This window comes from Salvia splendens, chromosome 22 (assembly GCF_004379255.2).
Source record: "Salvia splendens isolate huo1 chromosome 22, SspV2, whole genome shotgun sequence".
Classification (NCBI taxonomy): domain Eukaryota; kingdom Viridiplantae; phylum Streptophyta; class Magnoliopsida; order Lamiales; family Lamiaceae; genus Salvia; species Salvia splendens.
The window spans coordinates 11592681-11605721 of record NC_056053.1 but is presented as its reverse complement, the minus strand read 5'-3'; the positions used below and the strand labels follow the sequence as shown (position 1 = coordinate 11605721).

The 13041-nt window shown below is 35.6% G+C and overlaps 1 long non-coding RNA gene across 7 annotated transcripts; it reads left to right on the top strand.

The window, feature by feature from the left end:
• The first annotated feature begins 105 nt into the window (after positions 1–105).
• LOC121785872 lies at positions 106–11092 on the top strand. Of its 7 annotated transcripts, XR_006047070.1 has the most exons (31): positions 106–238; positions 391–509; positions 599–933; positions 1035–1106; positions 1206–1292; positions 1391–1502; positions 1607–1769; positions 1858–1979; positions 2083–2282; positions 2389–2528; positions 2618–2756; positions 3184–3317; positions 3470–3588; positions 3678–3990; positions 4143–4214; positions 4314–4419; positions 4517–5244; positions 5349–5420; positions 5990–6134; positions 6221–6301; positions 6397–6523; positions 6742–7026; positions 7164–7240; positions 7359–7554; positions 7813–7890; positions 7983–8017; positions 8099–8232; positions 8910–9028; positions 10011–10089; positions 10480–10793; positions 10884–10997. It is a non-coding gene; the product is annotated as an uncharacterized LOC121785872 (long non-coding RNA). The 7 variants fall into 7 exon arrangements; XR_006047067.1 differs by lacking the exons at positions 8099–8232; positions 10884–10997 and adding an exon at positions 11078–11092 and having other exon boundaries at positions 10480–10585; XR_006047066.1 differs by lacking the exons at positions 8099–8232; positions 10011–10089; positions 10884–10997 and adding an exon at positions 11078–11092 and having other exon boundaries at positions 10480–10585.
• The last annotated feature ends 1949 nt before the right edge of the window (positions 11093–13041 follow it).

The window sequence follows — 13041 nt, the reverse complement described above, 5'->3', positions numbered from 1 at the left end:
ATGCCAGATGAACATGAGAGATCTTGAAGTTAATAGTTCTCATTTAGCTTCTTTTCATGGAAGCAGATCTTCTAATACTTGTATATTATCTAAATCCGATGCAGTGGTCTAGGCAACTGGTATGCTGTTTTATCTTATGATGCATCTGTCCGCCTATGCCCCCACTCGTGGGCTAGGAGCTGTATGGAGCTCCTCCCTTTTTGGAAATTGAATGCTCACTGCTGAGGGATGTATTAGGGTGAGATAATCTCTGGATTTTATTTTTAATTTTCTGCTGCATATGCTGATTAGTTAGCTTCCAAAGCATATTTTGGTTTCTTTTGCACAAAAGAAAGTTATTTAAAAGGGTATATCTGCTGTTACATTAACTTTCCTTAGTTAAATTTGCAGGTTAAGAAATATATTATTAAAATCAGAGGAAAAGCTGACGAGGAAAGATCATTCTGAACTTGTGGGTGAAGGCGCTTACGTAAAGTCTAAGAAAACCATCGGGAAGATTAGAGTTCCAGGTGAGTATGTGGTATTACAAGAAAATTGGTTTATGCTTCTTGAGCATGGCTTGTATTTAACTGTACAAAGTTTTTCTATTATTTTTCAGTTCGTAATGTGAAAATGGGGACGAAGCAACCCACTGGTTTCACGTTTACATCTTTAAAGTCTTCATCCACGGTGAAGCTGGAAACATTTCAGCAAAGGTTATCAAATGTGAAATTGGTTGTTTCATCCAACAAAAAGAAACAAAAAAAAGAAAAAAAAAGAAAAAAAGAAAAAAGGAAAAAATGAAAAAAGAGAAAAAAAAAATAAAAAAATCTGACATTGTAAGAGGCTCTCTTTATTGCATAGAAGCGTTGCACACTTAATTGTTGGGATTCATGGATACTTGAAAGAAGTACCCATGCTCATAAAGCGCATCAACTTATGAATTGGTGCAAGGTATGCATGTTTCTTACATTCATTCATATATCAATTATGGAGTCTTGTTTCTCATTCAATCTAACTTCTACTCGGATTGCAAATCTTGTTTTTAATTGCAGAATCATATTCTTGTATGTTGAGATTGAAAAGTTCGATCGAAGAGGATGCATTGGGAATGCAACCGGGACCTGGTGAAGCTCGTGTTTTATATGTTTTGTTTCTCATTCTCCGTCTAGTTCTTAAGTTTGGCAGATCATCAATAAGTGAATTATACTGCTCTTGATCTGCAGCTTGCCAGGTGGATTTGGAGATGATCTGAATCTGAATTATATTGTGGGCATGTTCTTGTTCAGGTGGCTGACATTTCTGATGAATCGGTACTTGATCTTGACCTCATGTTTGGTTTTTTGGTGTTTTGAAACAGATCTGTTTATGTGTCTGAAAGGGTTAAATTTTTCTGCTTGTTTTAATGCAGGGGAAGAAGCGTGGTCAGTGTATTATATCCGGGGAAAAAGAGCATGAAAAAGCTGAGAAAAATACAGCTATACATCAACTACTCAACCACTGCAGATAAAGATAGTTACAAGGTATATGCAGATGTTTTATATGTCATGCTTAGCGCCTATTTCGTTCAAAATCAAAATTCCATCCTTCGGCTAAAGTGGCATCACTAACTATGTGTTACGTCCAGTGCATATCTGTAGCAGAAACTATCGCTTAAGACTGTGTTTTGGAGACTGCGATGAAAGGCCAACAGTTTCAGCACAGAATCTTGTTGCTACATGGTTCGTGGAAATGGTTGGTGGATTCATTTGCATCTTTTCTGGAGTTTTAGATGCATACACAAAGCTCAGGTATCATGAATGTGCATTGCTGGTTACCTGGAACGGCTATATATGTTTCCACAATTGTTAAATGCATTCTTGCTTTTCGATCTTTTAGATACCTTTCATACGTTATGGATATCTCCACAGCAACAGTAGATTATCTTGATTTGGTGCACGACATTCTGCTGCCCGTGGTAATCAAAGACAAAAAGTAAGCACACATTGAGTCACTAAGAGGTAGGTCGTTATGTGGCAAGTTGTTGTTTTGTTATCATTTTTACATTTCCTGGTTATTGTATGATAGTATCTAATTTAATGTCTTGATTGTTTTCCTGATCAGGCCCGTTTTCTGGGAGAAGTTTCTGTTTCTGTTCAAATTGAGCAGATACTCACTCTGGTCTTGGAGAATTTCAAGTTACTTGATGAATCATCGATGTCGGGTATTATAGATGTATTCGGACCTGCAACAGGATTGGCTGCACCTGCACTTGATCCTGCTTTGAAGCTCTACAAATGGTTGCATGATATTCTTTCCCCGAGGTGCGCTTAAAGCTATGTAGATATTTCCATGTGGGAAGGTGCCGGTGCTCAAACCGTCGCCTGTTTGTCTTTCTCTTTTGAATATAACTGTGATGTTTCTCTGCAGATTGCTACGAGAAAAAGGTCAATCAGGCACTTGTTTGAAATTGATAAGTTCTTTTCGACTAATAACGAAAACATGTTATTGGATCCCGTGGCTGTCTCCACAGCATATATGAAAGGAAAAACTAATGCATGGGTCTCAAGGTTAAAAAGAAGAATTTGTCTTTATTATGATTTGGAATTAGAAAGTTCTTTCTACAGTTTTAATCTTACTGATTATTAGTTTTCTGCAGATGTGAAGGTAGCAGTGAAAAACAAAGTTCCTCTTGTAAGGTCGTTGACTTGAGCTGTGTTACATTCTGTATTGAAACAAGTAACACAGCCACCATACCTAAGGTTCACGAGGAATATGATCCCTCATTTATTTTGGAGGTAAGTTAGAAGCATAATCTGTTTCTCTCAACCATGCATATTTATTTTGATTTTTTTCAATCAATTACTTCTTTAACACCTGATATTGATCATTGAATCAAAATATGTCTCGGAATCTCAATTGTTTGTAATGAGTAACTCCGTTGTAAAAAAACTTTATATTCCACTGTTCCACAAAGAAATATGTCAGAGATGACAGATGAAATAATAAAATATCTTTTTCTTCACTTCTAGATTTTGCGTAGCTATAAGTACATTGTTGCAAAAAGCATTATCAATTTTTTATGCTAGGAGATATTCTAATAGGAAATTTGGGATTCATTATGCCAGATGAACATGAGAGATCTTGAAGTTAATAGTTCTCATTTAGCTTCTTTTCATGGAAGCAGATCTTCTAATACTTGTATATTATCTAAATCCGATGCAGTGGTCTAGGCAACTGGTATGCTGTTTTATCTTATGATGCATCTGTCCGCCTATGCCCCCACTCGTGGGCTAGGAGCTGTATGGAGCTCCTCCCTTTTTGGAAAATGAATGCTCACTGCTGAGGGATGTATTAGGGTGAGATAATCTCTGGATTTTATTTTTAATTTTCTGCTGCATATGCTGATTAGTTAGCTTCCAAAGCATATTTTGGTTTCTTTTGCACAAAAGAAAGTTATTTAAAAGGGTATATCTGCTGTTACATTAACTTTCCTTAGTTAAATTTGCAGGTTAAGAAATATATTATTAAAATCAGAGGAAAAGCTGACGAGGAAAGATCATTCTGAACTTGTGGGTGAAGGCGCTTACGTAAAGTCTAAGAAAACCATCGGGAAGATTAGAGTTCCAGGTGAGTATGTGGTATTGCAAGAAAATTGTTTTCTGCTTCTTGTGCATGGCTTGTATTTAACTGTACAAAGTTTTTCTATTATTTTACAGTTCGTAAAGTGAATGGGGACGGAGCAACCCACTGGTTGCATGTTTACATCTTTAAAGTCTTCATCCACGGTGAAGCTGGAAACATTTCAGCAAAGGTTATCAAATGTGAAATTGGTTGTTTCATCCAATAGAAAAAAAGAAAAAAAGGAAAAAAAAGAAAAAAAGGAAAAAGAAAAGAAAAGAAAAAAAGCTGACATTTTAAGAGGCTCTCTATATTGCATAGAAGCGTTGCACACTTAATTGTTGGGACTCGTAGATACTTGAGAGAAGTACCCAAGCTCATAAAGTGCATCAACTTATGAATTGGTGCAAGGTATGCAGGTTTCTTACATTCATTCATTCATTCATTCATTCATTCATTCATTCATTCATTCATTCATTCATTCATTCATATATCAATATGGATTCTTGTTTCTCATTCAGTCTAACTTCTACTCGGATTGTATATCTTGTTTTTGATTCCAGAATCATATTCTTGTTTGTTGAGATTGAAAAGTTCGCCCGAAGATGATTCATTGGGAATGCAACCGGTATCTGGTGAATCTCGTGTCTTTTATGTTTTGTGTCTCATTCTACTTCTAGTTCTTAAGTTTGGCAGATCATTGATAAGTGAATTATACTGCTCTTGACCTGCAGCTTGCCAGATGGATTTGAAGATGATCTGATAATCGAAGTCCATGATTCGAAGGGAAAGTATGGCGGGCATGCTCTTGTTCAGATGGCTGACATTTCTGATGAATCGGTACTTGATCTTGACCTCATCTTTTGTTTTCTGTTATTTTTGAAACAGATCTGTGTGTGTGTCAAGGGGTCAAGTTTTTCTGCTTGTTTTGATGCAGGGGAATAAGCATTGTCAGTGTTTTATATCTCGGGAACCAGAGCAAGAAAAAGCTGGGAAAAATACAGCTATACATCAAATATTCAACCACTGCAGATGAAAGTAGTTGCAAGGTATGCAGATGAATATAGTTACAAGATATATGCAGATGTTTTATAGTTCATGCTTAACGCCTATTTCGTACAAAATCAAGATTCCATCCTTCGGCGAGAGTGGCATGACTAACTATGTGTTATGTCTAGTGCACATACATCTGTAGTAGAAAATATAGCTTACGACTATGTTTTGGAGACTGCGATGAGAGGCCAACAGTTTCAGCAAAGAAACTTGTTGTTGCTACATGGTTTGTTGATGAATTTGGCGTTTTAGATGCATACACAAAAGCTCAGGTATCATGATTTTGCATTGCTGGTTACCTGGAACGGCTATATATGTTTCCACTATTGTAAAACGCATTCTTACTCTTCGATCGTTTAGATACCTTTCATACGTTATGGATTTCGCCACACCAACAGCAGAATGTCTTGACTTTGTGCACCACTTTCTGATTGAATGTCTTGATTGTTTTACTTATCAGGTCCGTTTTCTGGGGGAAGTTTCTGTTCAAATTGAGCAGATACACACTCTGGTCTTTGAGAATTACCAGGCACTTGAAGAATCATCCACTTGATGAATATTAAAGATGTATTGAAGCTCTACAAATGGTTGCATGATATTCTTTCACCCGAGGTGCGCTTAAAGCTATGTAGATATTTCCATGTGGGAAGGTGCCGGTGCTCAAACCTTCGTCTGTTTGTCTCTCTCTTTTGAATATAACTGTGATATTTCCATAGGTTCTTAGTGAAGGCCTATCATGGATGGTTTCTGCAGTGGATGACTTTGGTACTTCTCATATTAAGCTGAAGGTGCTCAAAACTTATCGGTTTTAACATGCGTGATAATCATTTTCCAGGATTTAATTGACTTATGCAAGTACGTCGGTTTACAATCTAGTGCAGCTACATCTAGAAATGCAACAGTTTGTTGGTCCAGGTGTTACATTTTTTAAACTCAGTCACTGGATGTGTTGCGAGGGAGCTTATTAGTGTGGTTTTACTGAAATCAAAATAGTCAAATCTGAAGAGGAATTAACTGTTTTTTTCCTCTTCTTGAAGATATACAGGGATTTCTGTCTTATGGGGATACATTTTTTAAAACTCAGCTTTCATATCTGGGGATGTGTTGGGAGGTGGCTTATTAGAGGGGTTTTATGGAAATCATAATAGTCAAATTTGAAAAAGAAGTAACTGTGTTTTTCTCTTCTCGAAGATATAAAGTGATTTCTGTCCGATGATAAACCTGCTTTACTAAGTACTCTCGACGCCGAGTATGACAATATTAATTTTTTTGGGGTGTGTAACTGTCATTTTTCCTATGATATGTTTTTTTTCTTCAGTTCAAATTTACAAATATTACCCTTTGCATGCATCTGCAGCTTTAGGAAGGTTGATAAAGTAACTGATTCTACATCAACTGCGGTGAGTGGTGGCATCACTGGCATGGATGGTCTTCCACGTCAAGATATCAGTGAAAAGACTACCCCCCCCCCGTTAAAAGGCTTAGAGGGTTCTGATTTGAAGGTTGGTTAAATGGAGTATATGTTTGTTAATCATCAAATCTATGAATGATTTATGAGGGCATGCTGTCAATCTGACTTTATCTTCAGTGTAGGTCCGTTTGGAATCTATTGAAAGTGTGACCAAAATTCTGGAAGAGGCGAACAAACCTATTCTGCCTGCTGGAACTGGTACGTTCAGTGAAAAATTTGAAATAACTATCAACTTTTGTATATGGAGTATATAATTATCTACATGATATGCCCTTTTATCTTTCTTGTTTTAGGAGATCTATTTGGAGCTCTAAAAGGGAGTCCACACGACAGTAACAACATTTTTTTTATTATTGCTACTTTGTCCACAATCGGTACTCTTACGACTGCAATGGACTGCCAGTTGAGAAGTCAGGCAAGGTACTCTCGTATACTATTAGTTATACTATTATTAAGAGTCTCTTGCGCTAACTAAATGTGAGTTACAATCCCAATATTATAAATACTTGGGATCCTTTAGATAATCTTGAAAACGTCAACCACAATATTTGTACTTTTAAATCCCAATATTCAAACTCTTCTGTCATGTACATAGCTCCTGTGAGGCTTGATCATTTACATGAATGTGGCTCATGCAGGGCATTCTTTCAGATGCCTTGAAATGCCTTGGCGACACAAAAAGCATATGATTGAGTGTACAATGAGAGTACCAATGCTTGGTGCTGCTCATCTCGATAAAATGGTCTGTAGTCATTTTAGAAAATAGTGTTTTTCGACTTCCTGCTTTGAGTATTGTTAACCTCACGCTTGCTGATGTCTTTAGCGTTTAGCTACCATATATTATTCTCTCAGACGCTGAAATAGGCATAGAAGGGCGCAGGGATCTTTTTAAATGGCTATCAAGAAGACAACTTACCGGATTGGTGAGTTTCCTTGATGAAATAAAGCTGCTCAAACCCACTGCATCTGCTATGATGGTTTTTCATTATGCAAGGTTGTTATTCTGTAGGTAGTTGTGTATCAACTTATGTCTCTAGATATTTTTTGGTTACCTTTCCAGGATAAATAAGCAGATGGTTGTAAAGCGGCTGAAGCATGCTTTAATGAAATATTGAGAGGGTTTATGGACAAGAAACGGTATGAACATCCAAATTTTTTGTACTCTTTTAGCTGCTATGTGGCGCCTAGACCTATCTTATATCTCTTCCCTTATATGTACCCAAAAAATTGAGATATATACAACATTTTGCTTTAGCTGTTATTAGCAAACGACTGAAGCCATATGGAGCTCTTCAAGGTATTATGCTACTTACATTTAACTCATTCATCTCCTAGTAAAAAAATATATTTATGTTTTTCCACTTTTCCATATCATTATATTGATTTTTTTCGTGCCACATCCATTGCAGATAATTATGAATCTGGTAGATCTGTTTCGTCAAGGTTATCAGGTAAACAAATTTTTGTTCTTTTACTTATTTTAGTCTGTTGTTCTTGTAGATGTATTTGATTAAATAATTTACTTTTTTCCTTTTTGTAGGTACACGGGGTGCTTTTTTATATTGCAAATGCCAAACCAGGGTTTGGAAGATATCATCCTTTTAAGGGCGTGGTGGATGGAATGCTTTTACTTCATTTACTGTTGGCATTATGTTTTGTTTATTTTGTTAGATCTTAATAGGGGGCATTCTTTGGTGAAAATTATGCAGGTCATAGCAATTGCCACAACTGAAGGATTCAAGAATGAAGCTAAAAACATGCTAGTTGCATCTGGTAACATTGAACATGTATATGTTCCAACTCAACATCTTATACGTCTAGTGTAGAGGCGAGGAGTACTGCAACTGATTTAGTTCTACCATCTTTGATTGTTTTGCAGGATGGATAGACAACGACGTGAAGAGGAGTTGAAAGGTAGGTCTTCCAAAAAGGGTTCTCTGTAATCTATATTGAATCGACTAAACATGTTTTTGGAACTTATCTTACTTTATTTAGGAATGGAAGTTGTCTTCTTATTTAATGAATGTCCATGGCCATAAAATTGCTTGCTATACCCATGGGATGAAAAATGGTTGATGTTATTTCCTCTAATTGCTTGGCGGGGGTACACATCTTTTCATAAGGATGAGGTATATTCCAGAGTTAATTATTTTAGTTAGTGTAGAAACATGCCTGTCCTTGGTCTATGTGATTCTTAGTGTCTAAATTGTCCTCCCCCCCCATGGCCCGCTTGCTATATAAAAATAGCAAAATCGTTAACATAAATACAAAAATAAAAATGCGGAGTGTGGAAGTACTCTGATGTTTTCCTTTTAGTATGATATGATCTAATATTGTGAACATTACGTCCTTCCCCTTTTCCTTCTCTGTTTTAAATATGCATGCCACAGTTCTTGCCTTCTCAAAGCAGCCTTACCAGAGTTTCATACGTTTAATGTAATGAAGTGTTCATACTATCAGACTTATCTTCCTTTGATAATGACCTTCTCATCAAACATTAGGGGTAGTTTGTTGTCCACATATGGGAGATGGAATTAGAAATGTAATAGAAATGATATGGTATGGTCTAATCTTGTAAACATTACCCCCTCCCCCTTTTCCTTCTCCTCTGCTTTAAATATGCATGCCACAATTCTTAACTTCTCAAAGCAGGTTATCTGAATTTTTATATGTTTGACATATCTTGCTTTGATCATGACCTTCGCATCTTGCTTTGGAACACCCCATACAGATATTTTGGGATTCAGTTCATTTAATTCAAAATGCTGTGCTTGAACGCTAATAATTCAGTTTCGATATTCATCAGGGCCATCGAAATTCCATGGCTTCTTCTCCTCCGATGTTCAGTCCTTTTCGATAACCGTTTTCGGAGTAACTCTTACCAGCCGCATCGACATGCTTCGTGAGAACCGGAAGCCAAAAAGGGTGAGTTTTTTTGCAATCTAAATAGTACTTCTAATATCATTGATTTCGTATCTATTTAGCCCTAACCTTGATTGTTCTTGTTTTCGATTCGTATAGTTCTGAAGCAGTTGATCATGCTAAGTGATTTTAGGGAGGATTCAATGCTTTTACTGAGTGAACATTAAATAGTGTTGTAAAATAATCTTCAAGCTTACTGTGATAGTTGTAATGTACCCCATTCTAAAATTTCCAGTTTGCCTTTAGGGTTTAGGATCAGTCAGTAAGTGTTCTGGGTACTTTACTGCTTTATGAGCTGTTTTAGATGCTTTGAGGAAGCATGCAGATTCAAAAGTTCATCCCTTCCTAGGTTATCAGTTAATGTAATTATTGTGAATTTCAGTCTGACGTCTGGCCACAGTACTGCAATTATAGGAGCACATTGTAGAGAGAGCACTTAATAAGATTTCAGATAGTTAAACTGAATCACTGATCATCATAGTGCCAATACTGATCAGTGACACAGTCTTATTCAATCTTTTGCTCTACATATTGAGGTATTTGACATAGTAATACTATTTGCTTGTTAAGTAGTTGAACATGAATATGAGAAACAAATGTACGTTTCCTAAAAACATGACAAATGTTATAATGCTATCTGGATGTCATCATGATAGCACTTTAACGTGATCGCTGCAATTGGGTCCTTTTGTCTATGTGCTTGTGATAATACTTCTACTCCAAGTTATTTGCGTGAACTCATGATCAATGCAATTGCGTCCTTTTATTTTCAGATTGTAGGCACATTGTCTAGATTAGCAGTTCCTTCTTTGATCCTCCACTACAACATAGACCACCATGTTCTCCAGATGAGAAGAAACCATTCGTTACTCCTAATTACATAAAGAAGACAGCACAATACACCTAAACTTCTTAAGGCAAGTAATAGGGTCTTTGTCTACTTTAGTTCACTTGATACTTTTTCTATTTTTCCTTGTTCTGACAGTATTTTGAGAGCTAATCTACTCACACCCACAATTAGATATGCAGTGGCATTGTGCTGTCAATACAATCTGCCTCGTCAGGTTTGCCTGTCTTCTAGATCAACCTAAGCAAGTAAATTATCACTTTTAGTTGTGCTACTCTCTCTTTGTGTGCTTATGGATTATATTAACATTGGGATTGCTGTTACGGCTGAGAGAAGAGAAACTCCTGTAGAGGTGATTGGATGTAGCTGTCTTGTACTTTTAGGTCACTGTCACTTGATTTTGGTCCTTTTGGTTTTCACATGCTTTTTACTCTGGGGATTTTTGTTCCTTGTTATGGTTGTATTCTCTGGTTACCTATGTGCTAACTTATAATTCTCCTGATCATTGATATAAAAATGGTAGTATTCTCAAATCAAATGGTCATTTGAATTCTGCAAATATCCTGGTTAGGACTGTAAATGTGATTATCGAACCCTGTTCGAACAGGTATTGGATATAGGCCTCCTTACCCTTGGACAATGGGAATTCTTTGTTTCTTGCTGAGATTTATGCAATGCCGTACATGAAGATGATCCTCAAATTTTAGATTGAGGTAATTCTATATTATTTGGTTGCTTCAGTTTTCTATTTTTATTCAATGGTACTATTGGAGGTTGATTTTGTAATCACGATAATAGTATGCTACACCTAGCCCTCATTCATACGGAACTTTGACCGGGGATGACAAGTGAGTTAGCTTAGGATATTCTGACCAGCTTCCTTATGCTCAAGGCCTTTTACAAGGACAATCAGAATATGCAGTTAGTCAAGTCTCTCCACATCCATCACACTTGTATTAAATACTTACTAACGATCTATTACTTTTGCAACAAGCTTTTGTATTGTCGCAGGTACAACAACTAATATTGAAAACCAAATGGTTGTCAATAAGAAGCTTTATACTATGGCTTCATTCCAGTTATATGTTTTCTTTTTTTTTCAGTGCCGGTTGCCATGGATAGACAACTGAAGAACTTTTCTTGTAGATATATTCCTTTCCAATGTGAATTTTTGACTAAAGAAGTTATGCTTTTTTAAATTACAGATTATGCAATGGAGCCTAGATAAACAACTAAAGAAATTGTCTTGAAGGTATATTTCTTTCCAATGTGAATTGATTACTAAAGAAGTCATGCCTTTTTACATGGCAGGACTATAATAGTGTGTAGTGTGTGCAGTACCTGCATGTGTATTTTATGTATGTGTGCATGTCATTTTTTTGTTTGTGTATGTGGAGCGCGTGTATATTTTATCAATGTTATCAAATAGCAGATATGGCGGCGCCATGGCGCTATGGCATGGCGTTCAGTGGTGGAAACGCCATAGCACCATGTCGCTGCCATAACACCGCCATATCCGACATTTGACAACATTGCGTGTGTATTGTATTTAGGAATGGGGCATTATGCAAGAAACATGGAGGTTAGAGTTGTATTTTATACTTTATTAATTGTTTAAAGTGTTTTAGATGTTATATTTTAATTATTTTCTAATTTCTGAATTATATATAAATATATAAGTATTATTTTATTTATTTAATTATTGACCGCTATATCCGCCATATCCCTGTGGCGGTTTTTAGGCGAACCGCCATAATCCGCCATACGAGAGTAGTGTCTGGATTTCGCGTATATGCGTGTTTGCCGTGCATGTATTTTGTGTAAATATTGCAATGTGTGTATATGCATGTATTTTTTTCATTTTGTCATTTTTTCATATAATGTGTGTAACGTGTATTTGTTTATAGTGTGTGTAACCTGTATTTTTGTTTATAGTGTATTATGTGTACATCGTGCTATGTGCTTTATAGTGTATTGTGTGTACATCATACTATGTGCTTTATAGTGTATTGTGTGTACATCGTACTATGTGAAGTGCATGTATTTTATGTGTATGGTATGTATAGTGTATTTATTTCATTTGTTTTGTGTATAGTATGTGTATTGTGTATAGTGTGTATTTATATTTTGTGCAATGTAAGCAGTGTGTATTTTTTTTGTTGTGTGTATGTGTGCAGTGTTTGTATTTTGTGTATAATAAATTTGCCTACGTGTGCATATTTTTTGTTTATATTGTGCTTGAATAGGATGTGTGGTGTGTGTATTGTATATATATATTTGTGGATAGGAGTGTAGCACAATGTTTGTATTTTGTATAGTGTGTATTGTGCGCGTTTGTAGTGTGGATTTTGTGGATTATTTGTATTTTTCCTATGAAGTATGCATTGTGTGTATTTTGTGGTAAGTGTGTGTAATTTGTGTTTAATGTGTGTATTTTGTCCGGGGATGTGTATAGTGTCTGTTTTTATATTTTGTATATAGTCTGTATTTTATGCAATGTATATATTTTGATTAGTTGTGTTGTGTGCAATGTATGTAGTGTGGAGTGTGTGGATTGTGTGTATAAAGTGTGCATTATGTTTATTTTATGGGAAGTGTGTTTATTCTGTGTATGTAGTATGTTTATTTTGTGTTTAATGTAAGTATTTTATTTATGAAGTGTGTATTTTATGCTTAGTGTATAGTGTGTGTTCTTTATATACATTTGTTTGTATTTTGTATATTGTGTATTTTATGCAATGTATGTATTTTGTATAGTGTGTATAAAGTGTGTATTGTGTGTATGTGTGTGAAGTGTGTGTATTTTTGGTTGTATTTTGACTAGGGATGTGTATAGTGTGTATTTTATGCAATGTATGTATTTTGAATAGTGTGTATTGTGTGGATTATATGTACATTGTGTATAAATTGTGCATTTGTGTGTATGTGTGTGGAAGTGTGTATTTTATTATTAATGTTTGTATTTTGATTGAGGATGTGTATATTGTGTATTTATATTTTGTATAGTGTGGATTATATGCACTTTGTGTATAAATTGTAAAGGGTGTGTATTTTGTGTTTAATGTGTGTTTTATTATTAATGTTTGTATTTTGTGATTAGTTTGTGTGTATATGTCAATTGTGTGTTTTGTGTTTAATGTGTATTTTATTATTAGTGTGTCTATGTGTA